At 36.0% G+C, this 19,533-nt stretch overlaps 1 protein-coding gene across 1 annotated transcript in view; it reads right to left on the bottom strand.

Annotated features, from left to right (window-relative positions):
- NEIL3 (nei like DNA glycosylase 3) overlaps nucleotides 1-19,533 on the bottom strand; it is a 476,510-nt gene that overhangs the window by 178,963 nt on the left and 278,014 nt on the right. Inside the window, exon 5 of the mRNA XM_061134902.1 lies at nucleotides 16,167-16,247. The gene's annotated coding sequence lies outside the window, so the exon portion shown is untranslated. The remainder of the gene's footprint in view (nucleotides 1-16,166; nucleotides 16,248-19,533) is intronic.

The raw sequence follows: 19,533 nt of genomic DNA, 5'->3' as shown, positions 1-19,533 counted from the left end.
AAGGCGAAGGTGGGATGATGTGAGAGAACAGCACTGAAACATGTATATTATCAAGTGTGAAACAGATCGCCAGCCCAGGTTGGATGCATGAGACAAGTGCTCAGGGCTGGTGCACTGGGATGACCCAGAGGGATGGGGTGGGGAAGGAGGTGGGAGGGGGGATCGGGATGGGGAACACATGTAAATCCGTGGCTGATTCATGTCAGTGTATGGCAAAAACCACTGCAATATTGTAAAGTAATTAGCCTCCAACTAATAAAAATAATTGAGGGAAAAAAAAAAAGAAGCAGCTGCTTTTACAATGAGTGGAGCCTTGCCGATCTGAAAGTAGCGTGAATCACAGGGATCCGTCTACCTTTTGCTGGAGGCGAGGAGGACGGGGTGGAGGGAGGGAAAGACCATCTTCCCCTGGATGGTGCAGCAGAAGCAGTGGTGCCTCAAGGAAAACCATGTTTCAGTTAAGGCAAAAAGGTATCACGAATGTCTGAAGAAAAGGGGCATGTCTTCATTAGAGATGGAGTGAAAAGGAAAGGAGGAGTGAGATGCTGGTTCAGGAAAGAGTGCTGCACTTCCCCAGTGTTTTAAAGTTGGCTATTATTTCATGATTTTAAGAGAGATCATTGGTTTCTAAACATGCCAGATTAACTCAATCCAGAACTTTAGCTTTGAGAGGATCTGGCAAAATGAATGCCACTTTTTTTTTTTAAACAACCGCCATAATATGGATTTACACACACTGTCAAATCACAATCATGTGGGGAAGTCTAAGCACATTTGCAATTTTGCCTTTGAACATCCAAGTTCTGGGAGTGCTGCTCTCCAGTCTTGCTTCACACTTTCATAGAATTGCTGCTAAAAAAAGATGTGTGAGAAAGGTGTCGATACCATCTCCTGTTTAGCAGTATGAATGTATGTCGCTAGGTGAGTTTGCCATGGGTTACTCCGCTTTTAATTATTAAAATATTAGATTTTGATCTCTACCAGAAGAAGTTGCCTCTATTATTCTCCTTTGCAAAAATATATAATCAAGAACAAAGATTAGTATTAAAAATTAACTCTTTAGATATGTTCTGTACATTGACAAATGTTATGTTGTTATATTTATTTGTTTTCTATTTAATTTCCATTTCCCTTTTCATCTCCCCCACTAGATTTACTACTTTCTTTTAATTATTTAGGTATTTGAAAGTTCTGCAGCATATTTCTATTCTTATGGTCTCCATTATGTTTTTACCAAGTATATTTAATCTGTAATTTCTGTCACTGTAGAGAATTATTAAAATTTGTGAATTCTTCTCTAAATGAAATTAGACTCTGCACAGTTTTGCTTCTCTGGATTGATTTCTCCTCTAACTCTAGTGTTTGTTGACATCTTCCAGGATTTTAAATTCAAGATTCTTTTTACAATTCTTATTTTTTATATCATTTCTATTTTCTTAAAATTGTTATTCTTTATAGATGTGCTATTCCAGTTAGTTCAATTTAACTTTAAAAAACTATCTCTCACTCTGAGTGAAATATATAGTCTCTTGTATCCTAGTTTTCTTGATGCCTGTCCCTATTTGCATTTCTCTCTTGGCCACCAAACACGTAACTACTATATGGAATTCTGTGGTAATTAGCCCATTGATTTCTTAAAATGCTTTAGTCAATGACTGCATTATTAGATGATACATTGTTTAGTTTTGCCTGATTTTCAATATTATATAAAATGTATATTCACTGGCACCTGCTTCTTTCATTAAACATATTTTTAAAATTCATCACTATTGATACACTTTAGATTCATCACTGTTGATACTGTGGTTCTTTCACTTTTCCTGGCCCAGAATAATCCATGTTATAAATATGGCACAGACATTGACCATTCTATTGTGGTATTACCTCTGGTTTAGGGCAATTATGAGTAATTTTTCTATAAACATATTTGTATGTTCCTGGTGTAATATGTCTATATAGAGAAGCAGAACTGCTTTGACTTTCAGTTTGCTCTTGTTCAATTTAAATAGGTAAATACTAAGTATTTTGCTATTCAATTGTACCAATTTACATCCCCCTAAAATCATTGAGACGGGCTTTGATCCCTGATTTGGGAAATGCCCTAGAGAAGGAAGTGGCAACCCACTCCGGTATTCTTGCCTGGAGAAACACATGAAGAGATGAGCCTGGTGGGCTACAGTTCATGGAGTCTCAAGCATTGGACACGACTTAGCAACTAAACCACCACCACCACCAGAAGTCACTGAATGGTTCTTCTGTTCCACATCATTTACAGAATTTTATATTTCACACTAATTTTTTTCCAAACTGATGGGCAGAGAAAAGCTATCTGGTTGAAATTTGCATTTTTCTGGCTCCTTATATAAGGTTCCACATTTTTCAAATACTCTCCTACTGGTTGTTTTTCTTATTGATTCATAGAGTTTAAAATGAATATATTTATCAGTTATATATTTTCCAAATACATTTGCATAATTTATGTTTTATTTTTTCACTTTATGGTGTCATTTAATGAATATAAGTTCCTAAAGTTACTATAGTCAAAGTCTTTCCTTTATGGTTTGTACTTTTTATATCTTATTTAAGAAATCACTTCCTACTTACCAGTAAGATTATAAAATAATTTTCTTCTAGAAAATATTTTGCAGACTTTGCCTTTTACATTTAGGCCTTTAATCTACTTAAAGTTAAATTTGTCATTTTTATTTGTTTTTCATGTTATCCAAATGCCCCCACGAGAATTTATTGTCTCATGTCTACCTTGCCTGCTCAGTAATATATCAAATGCATGCGTACCTGCATGATCTACTTCTCAGCTTTTCATCCTGTTTTATTCCTTTTCTACCTCAGCAAAATGCCAGACCATTTATTTACTATAGACTCATAATAAATTTTTATATCTGCTTGGGCAAATATCCTCATCTTAATATTTGCTTTCATTGATTTCTTTGATATTCTTGGATTTTTTATGATTTCACAAAAATTTAAGAATAAGGTTGTTAAGTTTCCCAAGAAAAATTCTATTGCAATTTTGATTGGCTTACATTGTATCAAAAATTCAATTTGGAGAGAAATGTTATCTTTAGAATATATAGTCTTCAATCCAAAATGAGGTATTTTTCAATTTATCTAGGACATCTCCAATTTCTTTCAATAAAATTTTGTAATTATTTCATTGGTGGTTATACACACTATTTTGTTTTTGATACTTTTGCAGACATCTGTTTGAAAATGTTATTTTAAAATGTTATGGTTCTATTCAATTTTATTGATATATTTGATTTATTTTTCTATATTGATTTTATTCAGCATAAATAAAATTTACTTGCTAAACTTTTGCTAAGCTAAACATACAGGATATAATTTCTATATTTATTTGTAGGTTCTGGGCTTCCCTAGTGTCTCAGATAGTAAAGAAACTGCCTGTAGTGCAGGCAATCAGGGTGCAATCCCTGGGTCAGGAAGATGCCCTGGAGAAGAAAATGGCTACTTGCTCCAGAATTCTTGCCTGGAGAATTTCATGGACAGAGAAGCCTGGCGAGCTACTTCCATGGAGTCACAAAGAGTCAGACATGACTGAGTGGCTTATATTATATTCATTCAAAATGAATATAACCATGCCATGAAGATGATGGAAGATGAAATTTGCTTTCACATTATTTCTTCATATTACTCTACTCTAGGGGATAGATTCTGAAGTATAATGTGTGAATATAATTGGAGGTAGGGGTCATCCTTGTCTTGTTTCAGATTTTTAAAGAAGTATTTCAATGTTTCACAATGAAATAAGGTATCTACCATATAAGGGTTCTTGTAGATACTTTTTATTAAACTAAAAAGGTTCTTTCTATTGCTAGTTTTGAAACATTAAACAAATCATGATTTGATATTTGATTTTATAAAATTCTATTTTTAAATTTAATGCAATAATAATATATATGCTTTAAAAAATCTGTGTGACAAAGCAGATACATTTATCTTCTAAAATTACAGGATGTTTGTTTCTATGTTCATGAGATGAGATCAATCTATAGTTTTCCTTCTCCACTTATCCATGTGAAATTCTGTATCAAGGTTACACTTGCCTTATAAAGTGAGGTGAAGACTGATCTTCATTTTTTTGTTCTTTGGAATAGTTTGTGAAGCATTATGATTATGTCTTTCTCATTTGTTAGAATTCACTAAATAAGTTGCTATGCCTGTTGAAAAGATGATCAACGTTGCTAATCATCAGGGAAATGCAAATCAGAATCACAATGAGATGGCTCTTCACACTGTCAGAATGGCTGTCACCAAAAAGACCAGCAACGACAAATGTGGGTGTTGGTGGGAATATAAATTGGCACAGCCATGATGGAAAACAGCAAGGTGTTCCTCAAAAAAACTAAAAATAGAACTACCTTATGATCCAGCAATTTCACCCCTAAGTATATATCCAAAGAAAATGAAAACACTAATTCAGAAAGGTAAAATATCAATACATGTAGGCCAGTGTTCACAGCAGCATTATTTACAATAGCTGAAATATGGAAGCCAGCTAAGTGTCCATCAACAGATGAATGGATAAGGAAGATGTGATACCTATGCACAATGCAAATGCTACTCAGCCATAAAAAAAGGAATGAAGTATTGTCATTTGCAACAACATGGATGGAGGTGGACGGTATTATGCTTAGTGAGAGAAGTCAGAGAAAGACAAATACTGTATGGTATCACTTATATGTGCAATCTAAGGAAAAAAAAGAGTGACTATAACAAAACATAAACAGGCTTACAGATAGAACAAATTAGTGATTACTGGTGGGGAGACAGCATGAGAAGGGAGAAAATGGAATAAGGGATTAGATAGTATGGTCTGTTATGTATAAAATGAATAAGATACAAATAAGATATATTGTACAGCACAGGGGATAGAGCCAATATTTTAAAATAACTTTAAATGGACTGTAACCTGTACAAATATTAAATCACTATTATGTAAATCTGAAACTAACATAATATTGTGAGTCAATTATACTTCAATTAAAAAGGAAAGCTGTTTGTGCCTGGAGCTTTAATTGTATGAAGATTATAAATTACTGTTTCAAATTCCTTGATGATGTAAAAATAGCTTCTTCTTTTTAATAAGTTATATAATTTAAGAAGTCTGTCCATTTCATTGAAATTTTCAATATTATCAACAAAAAGCTATTTCATAATACACTTTTATCATCTATGTAATGTCTGTATCACCAATAGTTGTGTCCTCATTTCTTCAGGTCATTTGTGCCTTCTTTCATTTTTAAATTAATGAGTCAAGCCAGAGTTTTGTCAACTTAACTTTTCAAAGAATCTTTTGCTTTGTATCTTTCCTAATATATATTTATTTTCTATGTCATTAGTTTTTCTCATTTTTATTATTTCCTTGTTTCTTCTTTATTTGAGCTTGTTCTGCTTTTCTTCTCATAATGCCTTTAGATGGTAATTGGCTAACTAGCTTTCAGCCTTCCTTCTATTCTAATACAAACATTTTGGAAATGAATTTGTCTGTGTGTTCTGCTTTATCTGTATTCCACAAGTTTTTATGTATTTCATCTTTGTTGCTGTTGTTATCATTTCTAAATTCATTCATAATTTTTTCTTGATTCATATTTTCTTTAGAAATAAATCTCTTAATTACCAAATATTTAGAACTTTCCTAGGGATAATCTTTGGTATTGATTTCTACATTATTTGTATTGTGAGAAAGCATATTAATTCTTCATAATTTTATGAATCTTATCTTATATATCATTTGAAACATATCTAGAGGGACTTAATGTTTCATCACTTTGTCAGCTTTTGTTAACATTCTACATAGGCTTGAAAAGAATGTATATATGTGAGTTGTTCAATTGTTGGGTGCAATAGCTGTAAGTTTTTAATTCCTTTTTTTTTTAATCTTTACTGTTTTATTCTATCTCCATGCTTTTCTCTCTTTTAATTATTATGATTGTTTCCCTCTGGAATGTACTAGATTGGCTATCAAGGATTGGCTAGACATTACAGTAGTTTAACCCCTACACACAAATTTTCTTTTCTATTATCTTTTTTACTTCTTCTTTTATTTCCTTAAAAGCACTGGAAAATGTGCCCTCTTGAGATCAAGCATTGGATATGCCTGTGTCCTACTCAGAGATGGTTAGGATCCCAAAGACAATTCTAGGTCTTAAAAAGTAATAGTCTCTTTTGTTCCAGGATGGTGGTAGTTTTGACAATAAAATATCCTTAAAAATTTGATTGACTTCTTAAGTATTTGATTACAGACAGCTTTATGCTTCAAAAAGAATAGTCAGTTATTTCCTGGACATAAATTTGTTAAGACTGACCACAGTCCTTTGTTCTCTTGCCCCCATGTCTTCTCTTGCTCTGAGTCCATCTCTTTCTCTCTATTTCATTGTTCTTTCTTTGGTTCAACTGGGCTTCCGTGAGAGTCCACGTGTGAATTCTCTGTTCCCTGATCTGTTTTACCCTGCTGAGAACATCTGCTGGCTACCAAACCAGTAGAGGGACTTTTACTCTGAACACCAGAAGCAATTAATTCTAAGAGGGATATTTTATGATGGGCCTTATCCTTACCACTAAAGAAACAGATGAAGTCTAACTTAGAGGGTTGTCATTGTTGCTATTGTTTAGTTGCTCAGTTGTGTCCAACTCTTTGTGACTCCTTGGGTGACTCCTCTGTCCATGGCATTTCCCAGGCAAAAATACTGGAGTGAGTTGCCATTTCCTTTTCCAGGGATCTTCCCAACCCAAGGACTGAACCTACATCTCCTGCATTGGCAGGTGGATTCTTTATTGCTGAGCCACTAGGGAAACCAATTTAGAGGGTAACATAAAACAAAATAATGGTCTATGATATTTTTCATAATTCAAAGTAGCAAATACAAAAGTTCAATGAACAATTAACAGATCACCAAATGCTTAGCCATTTACTTATAATTTCCTTTCCAATAAAATTTCACTTTAAAAGATGTCCATATTTTACTATTTTTTTTTAATTGGAGTATTGAGAAACAATGTAGTTGTAACCATCACAAAATTTTGAAGCACTTTTAATTTTTATGGAAGAAATCCTATGAAATTTATTTGGTTAAAATTCACTTGAGATGACTTAGATATGTATTAAAAATATTATGAAACAATGTTTTATTTGCTGTGTACCAGAGCGAATGCTCTGTCACTCTAATTACTGATATTTTGATTTACTTGATAGGATTCCAAAGGACATCACCCTCTGTGGAAAAAAGCCAAATAATACTTCAGTGCTGTTCTCTTCTAGGCAATCTGAAATGAGACCGTACTTTATTTTCCTCAGGCATTTCCAAGGTGAAATTAACGAGGAAAGTGTCCGAATAACACTAAGATGAGGATTTTCCTCTGCCCTTGGTGTGCGTGCTCAGTTACTAAGTCATGTCTGACTCTTTGCGACCCATGGACTGTAGCCCACCAGGCTCTTCTGTCCATGGAATTTTCTAGGCAAGAATACTAGTTCCATTTCCTGCTCTAGGGGAACTGCCCAGCCCAGGGATGACCCGTGTCTCTTGCATTTCCTGTACGGGCAGGCGGATTCTTCACCACTGAGCCAGTGGGGAAGCCCCTCTGCCCTTTAATGTAATGCTTTTATCTTTGGTTGTACTTGGGCTATGGAAGTTATAACGAAATCTGCTAACACAATGCGTACAAATGATGGGTTAAAGGCTTATAAGACTAAAATTTCTTCAACAAATCAGCTAGATTTTTTACCATACTGCAGAATTTTAATATTCAGAAAACAGAAAAAGATAAATAGTTACGTATATGAGGTGGAAATGTTTTTGCTCAGCTTGAGGAATTCCACGTAGGAAAGTTAGTTCCATGTAGCTAGCAGTTTATTTCCTGATTCATCCTTGGGCTCACTGGATGTGGTAATTACAGGTACATTTTCTGGGCTTAAAACTTCCAGCAATTTTCCACACTCTTGCTAAGAATCATTAATAGACTAGTACGCACATGATGAGAGAGTGGTATGGCAGGAAGAAGTTGAACATAGCCAGACTCAGACTAGACACCTGCTTTAGCTGTGGAAACAAGAACAACCAAACCGATTTCTAGGCTAAAATCACCATTTCCTAAAATACCATATTAGTGACATTAAATAGACATTTAAAAAGAAAATAACATTTTTGCTATTAAACTGTTTATGGAATAATTTGGGCTGTGCATTCTCATAAACATCAATTTCACATCTGGCTGAGGAAGCCTGAGTTCCAGCAAAAAAAAAAAAAAAAAAAAAAGTTTCTCCAATTTGGCAGAACTTTCTTTAGAAGACCCAAGGAAAATGAACTAAATAAACATTTAGAAGCTGAGCTGAATCAACTTTTCATCATCTTGTTTCTGGTGATGTGCACAAAGAAAATGTTCATGGTCACTTATTTGTGAAGGAAGAGATTTTCCTTTCATTTACATTCATGTAGAAATAGTTTAGAGGAACATGTAACAAATTTCAATCACAGCATTATAAGCCCATTCTTTTTCTCCCACTTAAATTTATTTTAATCTCTTCTCAAAAGCAGAGATTGAGAATTATTAATACAGCAAAGCAGGATATTGAATGAGATTTTTTCCCCTTATGTATACATACGTGCATGTGTATTCCTCCTGTACCAGGACGCAGGATCTTTTCTCAGTTACATACTTCAAGTGACTTTGAGATTCATTAATAGAAACATTTGCACTAAATATAAAGGTGCTGACCTTCTATGAGATCACATCATTAGTCTCAAAAGTCTTTCTAGTTCCTGGGATGACTTTTGCTCTACATAACATCACTGATAAAAACTGTCTTTCAGTGAACAGCATGTATAATTCTCTGATGTCCAGGTAGCACCATAGTTTTCCCATATTATTATAGGTGTCTACTATAGTAATGGGCAACAGACTGCACACTAACCATTGTTTTATTTTTTGTAAAATTGGAAATGAAAACCTCAGCGGTTGTCAGTTCAACATTTAACACCAGAGAGTTTACATTTCTATGACATCTAAGTCTATTCTAACTTTTCACTCCTTGGTTGTATATTCCAACAAAACCAATTTTTTCGTTGCTCTCCATAAGATGTAGTCATTAATGTTGAAGACTTTCCTGTAGTTTATTTTGAAGCAAAACAAGCTAATTAAATCTGTTTCATCGACTTAATGTTGACAGAAAGTGCTGGAAAAGGCCACAGCTGACTGTGTTGATTTATTTTTAAACTCTAGCAAGTGGTTGCTTTGTGTTCCAAATAGATATCTGGGAGGAAAATGAACTCATTCCGCTCATTTATAAAATTCTTGGGCTTGAGGTGAAACTATCTGAGACAAATTAATAGGTCCCTTCACGGATGTTGTTCTTCATTTCCCTAAAGAAAAACATTGAACATTCCAGAATTGTTAGAAATCTTAAAAATAACATCAGTGAGTTCAAGGCTGTTGGCTCATTCCCTTTACATGTTTAATTTATTTTTTTGGATTTCATGATCATGGACTATCCCCTAGACCAGCAAGCTGTCTCAGAAGGGTGCCTACTGCCCAAGTTTAACAACAACAACAGTTTTGACAGGTAAGCACAGGTTGATCATGGTGGAGTTACATCACTGTTTTCAAGCCTTTAAGAGTGTCCGTTATGCTATGGATTACATGCGAGTGTTGGGAGAAGAAAGAAAGATAAAATCCTAGTCATTGATCAGCACACTCTAGTTGATTTATTCGGTCTCATGCATCATGATGCAGAGACAGGCCTCACTGAACGCCAAATGAGTAAAGCAGGTAGCGATGACTTCAAGCAGGATCTGCGGCAGTCATCCACACGTCCAGACAGTAGGAACAGAACGGGAGGAGTCTGGGGAAGAAGATACGAGAGATGATGTGGTGGGGAGGAGGGGGCAAGGGGCAGGGCTGTGAAGATTAGAAAGGAAGTAGTACATTTCGGAAGATCCTGGCCGGAGAGCTGGAATGAGGCACCGAGGGCATGGAGGAAGGCTGTGCTTGGTAAGATCTGAGGCATTCCACGAATTGGACATGGCAGAGGGTGGAGAATGCCGTTTATGAAAATTGTCATTTTAATTTTATTCTGACGGAACTGAAGAGACATGTAAGCCTTCTGAATAGGCACTGTGATGCTTGGAACAGTTGTGAGGGAACGCGGAAGAGCCTGCAAGGTGGGTTACCAAGCGACTGCTCACAGTTATGTCAGAACATGCTCCTCTGTCACCAGAAATCCTCCAACACTTTGCATTTCAACTGAAGTTAAGCATGAGTTCCTACAAGCTGGACACAGCTGGTCCCCACCTGTCTTCACTCCCGTGTCTTGCTCTGTGCCCTTGTCATAACGCTGCAGTTCCATCGTCCTCCTCCCATCTCCAGACAGGCCGACCTCAGTCTTCCCTCTCATCCTCTGCCCTCGTTTCTCTGGCCAGGAAGACCCTCCTCCATGTTTGAACTCATCCCATCATCCAGTGTTCATCTCAACTTGACCTCTTTTCAGAGACTTTCCACGACCCGATTATCTAATTTTGTTTGACGACCTCCCCTCTGCCAACAAGCCACTCTCTGCACACCACCCTGTGTGCACTTGTGAAGACCTAAGATTTTATACTCATTTACTTGTTTACTTTTAGTCTACTGCCTCCTGATAGATTGAAAACTCCATAAGAAGTGGAGATTGCATCTGTCTTTGTTCACTGCTTTATACTTAGCACCTAGGAGAGTGCCTGGAAGACCTCCTGTAGGTATGGGTTAAGTGAATGAATGAATTGGAAGGGTGATATTATAACTCAAGGCTGAAAGGTCTGTGAATGGTAGATAAGGCAGCACCTAAATACATAGTCTGAGTACTGGAGCTTCTCACAGCCCACACTTTCGGTGTCCACATGCTGACAATATACTATGTGATGATCCAGATTCTGTGATCTAACTTCATAGTCAGACGTGAACAATAGCCTTACTGTTCACAACCCCTTCAAGAGAAAATGGGATGAATTTGGAAGGCAGAGGAGCCTGGCGGGCTATAGTCCACGGGGTTGCAAAGAATCAGACACGACTGAATGACTAACACATACACACAAGCACACACACACATACACACACACACACCTTTTGTCACAGAAGTCAATGCCATGGAAATGTATCTTATACTTGATTCAAACTATAAAATTAATAATCTAGCTGTAGCTTATGAATGGGAAACTTTAGGAAATTCTCTGGTTTCTCAAATTGGTTATAATCTTTGTCTTCTAATAACACCCTGTTTTATGCTTTAAATATTAATGATACCACACTGGGACTATTTCATGAAACATCTTGCAAAATATTTGAAATAGTACTTAGAGTTCTCCCAAACCATCAGCATCCCCACATAAGATAATCAGAAAACAAAATAAAACCAAAATAAACTTGATAATGCTGACTGAAATTATGTAAACTCAAACCCCATATACTCCCTAAAAGTCTTTTTAGGTACATGGAGCCATTAAGGCCAATTAAAAATCAACTATGAACTAATGAAGGTTTAGCTTTTCAAAAATTTAATGAAAGTATTTATAAACTTATTTTCAAATATTCTAAGTTAGATAATATACTGTCTTAACAGACATTCCTGGCTCTTTATAACCTGGGTAACTAAATGTTTATAAAAACAAAGAACGCTTTTGAATATAATGAAGGAAGGTAAGTTTTGGAGAAAATTGTGTAACATTTTAAAGAAATTGGAGGACATTAAAATCACAACTTTCATTGAATTATGTTTGTGTGCAACGCCAACACGTTTCTGTATAAAGACAGGCATCTAGTCTTCTACTCTACATACTAACACAGCTCACTGAGCATGTTTTATTATTAGCAGATGAGTCTCAGATTGCCAGTGATAACTGATTCTACCAAACTTTCCATAACAGAATTACTACAGTCCAGATTAGCGGTTTGCAAACTGTATGATAAAATCCCTTAAAAACCTTTAAAAGGTAGTGCAGAAATTGATCCAAAATCTAAAGTGAGATAGTCTTTTTGTGAGATTTCCAGGCAGCAGAGCAGGAAAAATAGGAGAGTTGTTTATTTTGAGTGACTAACCTCTGGAAACTCTCTAATAATAGCTTGTGGGCAGCTGAATGAACAGAGAATGTTGCTGCTGCCACAAATGCCAACTCGAATAAGACGTGACACAGTTGGATTCCACCATCCTTTTAGATTTCAACCGCAGAAAGAAAGGCCACCCACACTCACAAGCCAGATAGAAAGGGAAGAAAAATCCCAGAAATTCTTACTAAAAAAAAAGAAAAAAAGCTACACCTGACACTCTGGCTTTGTCTCCTGGTCTTACAATCCTTACCAAGAGTGTTCAGTTCAACCTGCTGGGTCTTTCTTGGGCTGTGGGACTAAAGGCAAGGAATGGGTGTCTGGTGCAGGGTCAAAGGGCAGAGCTCTGGAGCAGTTCTGTAGAAACAGACAGGAGCAGTTATGGGCAGTGGTTTCAGTCACAAGCAGCAGATTTGATCGGTGTTAGGAATCTGCCATGTGCCTAAGGAAGCCTTCCATGCTACAGAATGGTGCTGGTGCTCTCAGGAGGGGCCCTCCCGGGAGTGAAGGATGCTGGGTAACGACCTCTGTGTGTCCTGTGGGCAGCGGCCGCAGATGGCCAGCTGCCTTCGTCCAGTCCTGCAGAGGAGAGCGTCAACCAGTGCCTCCCACGTGTGTCTCCAGGCATCCAGGGCGTCAGGGAAGTCACCAGGGTGAAGAACCCGGAGGGTCTGGAGCTTCTGTCATGCACTGAGGTGTTTGCGGCCAGTTGAGTTTTGTCTTGACTTCCATTGACTATCAGCTCTCGAGCGGAAAGGCTCAGGCCTCTCAGCAGTGTATTTCAACTACTTACTGGTAAATAATTCTGCAAAGGAGAATCTGATCTGTGTAAAGCAAGGGGAACACCACAGGTTTTCGACAATGTTTTCCCTTTTTCCACCATCGGGAGCACAACCTTCCTCAGGATGTTTCACCAGTTCAGTGACTGGCACTGAAGTGTCAGCCCATTTGTCATGGTACATTTGTCCTCAGGATTCTAGGTAGCCTGAAATTTAAAATAACTTTTTGCAAGAGACCTGAAGTAATTCTATACAAGATACACTCAAGGAGAGACTTCAAATAGGACAGTGTAGTTTTGGGCATCCTTCAATACTCTATTGGCAAAATATATACAATTCAGAATTTTATTTAAAATGATTTCTTGCCTGACAGCACATAGAATCCAAAGAAGGTTGGAAAGAAGGAAAATGCTTATATTGTGTTATGCACACCATTCCCACTCTTTATGATGACTAGCCCAGTTTTGTCATCAAATTCCCTACATCCAAATAAGATACACCGGAAACCGCAGGGTGCCACCAATGCTTCACCAGCTCCTCAGTCTCACCCCAAATTGCTGCTCTGGGTCATGAAGCAGTAGCTGCCCAAAAGATCATTAGTTCAAGACCAACCATACCAAGACTGGAAAATATGGCACAGAGAGAGAGAGAGGATATAAGCTTGGAAATCCTGAGAGAAACAGTTCTGCCAAAGGGATATACAGATTTGCACAGTCTGCAACCTGCACTTGGGCCCCAGGCTGAACTGGAGATAAGACCGCCAGAAAGTCTAAACTATTGCATCTCTCCTTCCCAACACGGATATACAATATTTGCTGTGGACAAGGCTAAACATGCCCCAGGACTAATGCACTCTCTAAAAATGAGCAAATACCCAAAACACCTTGTCCTCCAATTGAGACGATTCTAAGTCACAGAACCTATAGCCTCCTGGAAGACCACAGAGGACCTGCACTCCAGTTATGGTACCAACATAAGCAATCTTCCTTCTTAGCATCACTTCCTCACTCCCTTACTGATGTTTCTAAAAATCAGCTTCCAAATAAATTACCTGCAATCAAATTTTATCTTTGAGACTTCTGAGAGAAACCAACCTAAGTTACCAAGCACAGGTCCTGATCGTACACATATCACCATTACATATGATGATTCCTGACATTCACCAAAGCAAGTTTGCAGTTTATTTGTAATCCTTTTTTGGGAGCAGAGAGATTTTTATTATATTCATTCTTACTGTCAAAAGGATCACAACTTTAATTATAAATATTATATAGTAGATATTGCTATTGTCCGCACAAGTAATCAATAAAATAATATCCTTCCATGGTTAAAGTGCATTTTCCATAGTAGCAAAGGTAATGAGTAAGTGCTATACTGAGGTAGGAGAATTTTGTTTCGTTAGGAAGATAATCAATCTGACTTATCTTAAAGGACATATAGTTTTAGAGATCCAAAGGAAAAAAATCTAGCAAATCTTTAAATATAGCTTTGAGTTTGCACTTGCAAAGGAAAAGCTAAAAAACCTTTGTATATATAGAACTCCTATATACATAAATCATAATTCCTTTATATAGTTTTATGAGATTAATTTTGTAGTAGAAGAGTTGTGGATATTTCAAAAACTACTGATTATCAAAGCAATTATAAAAACATTTTCCAATTTGCTAAATAATTTCCAATCATCCTAAATTCCAAATAGCCATTTTATTATATAGGAAAAAACCCTCTAAAAATAGTCAATGCAGTTTTTAAAAAGTAAAGGATATTTCTGTATTAAAAGAATCCTGTCATAAAATTTAGCAGCCAGACAAACCTCTGGCAGGGTTGACCATAGTATGGCACGGTGGGGAAATTGAACTGACACCACAAATATGTTTGAATATTGTTTTGTTCCAATATTATGTAAATGCTGCAAATCTAAAACAGAAAGTTTATGTAAAAGATGCCAAGTGGATCTCTGTGCATGCTTCATTCCTTGTTACTTAGGAAATGATGTGCTTTCTGCTTAATGATGCTGAAAATCACTCCAAGGACACAGAGCCAAATATGCAGAGGACCCATTGCCTGGTGTAATTTGCAAACCATCAGTTATTTCTGTCATAGGCATGAACTTTGTTTAAAGCGCGAGTAGCAGCACAGTGTGAGTGGTGGAGTAACTCTTAAAAATTGTAACACAAGACTCAGAGGGCAAGCAGCTTTTTAACAAACTCCAGTTGGTAAGATCGGTGAAACAAGCACCACTTAGATAGTAAGCACAACATTAAGTCTTTGATGTAGAGATAACAGGGCAATTTAGACCAGTAAACAAGCCAGTGATATTTTCAGTCTGTGTGCTGGAGGCCTTTCAGTACAGTCTAAAACAGACTATAAGAACTAGATGGCCAACCTCAATAAATACAGTTGTAAGTTAGGGGTGTTCTTTCAAATTTAATCTTACGTTCATTTTATGAATGTTAACATAATCTTTAAGTTACATTTAGGAAAATCATTTTTTTTGAAACTTTTAATTGAAGGATAATTGCTTTACAGAATTTTGTGCTTTTCTGTCATACATCAGCAAGAATCAGCCACAGGTACACCATGTCCCCTCCTTCCAGTTTAGAGTAGCAAAGCTGATTTGACATGATGGCCATATTCATAATCAATATGTATAAAGACTAAGTCAGAAATCACTCAGATGATCAGATTTTTTTTTTAAGGAGTATTTTTTTTTCCTTTTTCTCTCCAGAAAGATGCAAAACTAAATATTACCCAATATTTGCTTGGTAATCTAAGCAAATTCCAATGGCTTAGCTATCACTATGTTGATTTTTATAACAAAATTTATGCAAGTAAGTTTATTGATGGTGCTTCAAATTTACTGATGGCTTGGTAGCAATGTATTAATTTTGTGGTTAGCTGTCTATTAAGAAGACAGAAATAGCTTATTTTTTTTTTTTGCAAACCATAGAATATTAAGTTTAATCTTTGTGATGATTTCATTTCTGGTATGAATATAGTAAATTTGACCACCTATTGTGGTAAAGTCAATATATTTCTCTTTGGGGGAAATAAGAGAGGGGAAAGACAAGGCATAAGCAAGATGTGTCGAATTTTCAAAGTTTTGAAGGAAAGAAAATACTTCTAGAGAAAGACAGGAAATTGACTGAGCATATAAATTTTAGATTTTTCATGCTTAAGTCACTATTACAGTTATCATGTTATTCTACTTATACCTTTCTTGTTTCCATTATTCACACCTTGTATATTATGGCCTATGTAATTTACATATTTGCTTACCAATTAGGATGTTGTAAAAATCTCAAACTGTTTTCTGAGGGAAATATTGACCTTGGCTTCAGGTCCTCACTTTGAAAAATTCTGTAGGGAATTAAAAAGTAATCTGTTCAGATACAAGTCAATTTGTCTTCTTAAATTAAAATATATATATATGAACTCAAGTCTTTTAAAATCTTACCACTTTTCAAGTTCCATACCAAGGGCAATAAATGTCCTTAATTAAAGCCATTAAAAAGAACTCTGTTGTAGGCACTTGCTAGAAAAATATATCCTGAAATTTGCTGCTGCCTACATCTTAATAGAAGTTTGATAATACTCATAGAATACCAGTTGCAGAGTATATAAAATATCTTATAAGGTATTTCATAAATATTAAATTGATCCCTGGAGGAAACTGATTCACTTGAGAACCAAATAGACTACTGCCTTGACTCAACCTGTAATCAGTTTTTACTGGAGAGTCTCACCTTGACATAATGCCATAAAGAATGACTACATTTGATCATTAAGCTGTGTCTGAGGACAGTACTATACAACATAACTTTGGTTGTTTGAGGATCCACAGGAGAAATTTCTCTTCAGATGTAGTGTCACAAGTACCTATTTTCTTCTAAGAGAAAAAAGTCTTACAGAAAAGTGCTCAATCTTATATACAATATTCTTTTTTGTGTTATGTAGTAGCTCAGGGCCAGATCTGAATCCTATCTCTATACACGTATAAATTAATTTTATCTCTTACATTATCAGATTTTCTATTCAAATTTTACTTGTAACATGATAGTACCTATTTGTCTTCCCTGAAAATATTTATTTTTGTAAACCACTTTTAATTAGACTTTTAATTTTTCTTATGGGTTACTGGGAACTCTTTAAGGGTATTAACTGTTACATGTTAGGGGGTGATATGATAATGTTATAATTCTATTTTTTATCTTAAAAAATGTTTTAATAAAAAAAATTTTTTTTAGGTGCCCTGTGCTGCATGTGGGATCCTAGTTCTCTGATCAGGGATGGAAATGATGTCCCCCACATTGGAAATGGAAATTCTTAACCACTAGACTGCCAGGGAAGTCCAATTATGTTAGAATTTTAGACCAATTACTGTTAGTCCATGGGGTCACAAAGAATCAGACACGACTGAGTGACTGAACTGAACTGAACTATTGGGACAACAAGAGAAATAGGTTAGGGATAAAGGTACTAGAGGAAAGAAGACTGAAGAGAAAATGATAACAAAATCCTGTGAATTAGAAAATGAATTCAGAGAGTAAGTGCTGGTAGACACAGAGAGGAGAAGACAGATGTTAGAAATGTTCATGGGATAGCAATCAAATGGTTTGGTTGCCAGTTGGATGTGTTTATTCAAGATAAAGGAAATGAAGGAAGGCAACTCTAGTGTCTGCCTTGGAAAATCTAGTGGCTGGCAGATCAGGGACATAGAGGGGTCAGTGTGGGAAGAGCATTTGGAGCTTGAGATGGTCTGGAACAAGTCAGTAAATACATTCATTGGGAAGCTGGATATGCAGAATGGGAATGGGAAGAGGCATCCTGGAGATACAGAGTCACCATCCTATGATTAAGAATCAAATTTATGATAGTGGATGAGGTTGTCCAGGGAGACCAAGTAGAATTAGAACTAGTGGAGGACTGTTCCAGTGTTCTTGCCTGGAGAATCCCAGGGACGGGGGAGCCTGGTGGGCTGCCGTCTACGGGGTCGCACAGAGTCGGACACGACTGAAGCGACTTAGCAGCAGCAGCAGTGTTTTGGGGGAAATTGATATTTAAGGGATTGGCAGACAGAGCTGACTTCATGATATAACTTAAAAAATAAAAATACCAAAGAAGGAAAGTCTAGACAAAATCAAGTTTCAAGAAGAAAAGGGCTCTTAAAAATATCACCCAGTAGACAAAAGTTCAAGTAGGAGGAAAGGTGAATGGGGTCTATTTGATGATTAGAAGACGCGCATAACTTGGACCACAGTGGTTCCATGGATTGATGACAAAAAAAGACTGATTACACGAATGTGAAGATAAATTAGGTACTCAGTGCATTTACTTACAAACTGCTTGAAGACAATTACAAAACTAGACCGAGATCAACATTAAAAAGAAAACTTTTGACCACTATAACATGAAATCAATACAAAATTCTCCTAATAAGGTATGATTTAAGATCCTTTAAAAGTACAATCTTAAGGTACCTATTACTCAAATACTGCATACAGTGGGGCAAAGGAGAAACATCATAACCACTTTAGTTTCAAGAAGACATTAATGTCACTAAGTTTCTCTCATAAAAATTCTGAGTAAATCTGAATGAACTTAGATTTGAAGGAAAATTCCTTAACACCAAAAGAATAATTCAATCCCAAAGCCTGATAATTCAAAATCATATTTAATAGCAAATATAACCTGGTTTTATAATATTAAATCACTGAAATAAAGTAATACATATTAACAGAAAGAAAGCTGAATATAATTCCACTTTCTGGAAATACAACTATTTTCTCAAATAAAGAAGACTGAGCGTTTACTTTCCATGGAGGCTTCATTTGGTTACCATTTGATATTGGTGTAGATAGTTCTGTTCATGTTTTTCTGGCCAGGGCTGAAAGACTTAATATAGTCTCTTTTATCATCATGCCATTTTCAAGACTCTTTTTCACAAAGAATTTACTTTAATCATTTAACATGTAAATGTTAACTATCTTGGAGAAACTCTCATACTGTAATTTACTCTCACATTACTGAAAACTTCAGGGCCATATTTTGTAATATCTTTTCAGGCAAGCAATATGTGTATGTGTTGACGAATGGGGCTGCCATGTAATTTTAATTTCTGAAATAAAGTTGTCATGCAGAACATCCCTTTCCAATATTGTTCTCATTTCCTTGGTTTTAGCCATATAAGAAAATACCTAAAATTACCCTTTCCTGGTTAGCTACTATTTCAGTGCACTGCAAATCTATTTAGAGATAATTTTTTTGAGTTCTTCTCCCACTTCCTTATATAAAGTTTTTCTAATCTCCAGGAGCACACAGTACATAATAAATGACTCTATGAAGTCAGGATATTTTAAAATTAATTTTACTAATTAAGGCCAATATATAATTTGTAGAACAGAAGATAGGATTGATCAGACTGTTATTAATAGCAAACTAATGTATTTAAACTTTGTTTACTGATGGAGAAAGTAAAATACATATACATTGTGGTGAGGGGGGTCATTCTGGAAATGCAGACTTGGGTGTTGCCAGGACGTCACCATGAAATCTGAAAGGTATTTGTTTTGAATTCTGTCACAGTCAATTTAAAGGCCAGATAGAAGGAAGATTTTTGACATAATGCTCTTTGCCCTTTGTACAG

This window comes from Dama dama, chromosome 32 (assembly GCF_033118175.1).
Source record: "Dama dama isolate Ldn47 chromosome 32, ASM3311817v1, whole genome shotgun sequence".
Taxonomy (NCBI): domain Eukaryota; kingdom Metazoa; phylum Chordata; class Mammalia; order Artiodactyla; family Cervidae; genus Dama; species Dama dama.
The sequence above is the reverse complement of the archived record's forward strand: the minus strand, read 5'-3'. Positions and strand labels throughout refer to the sequence as shown.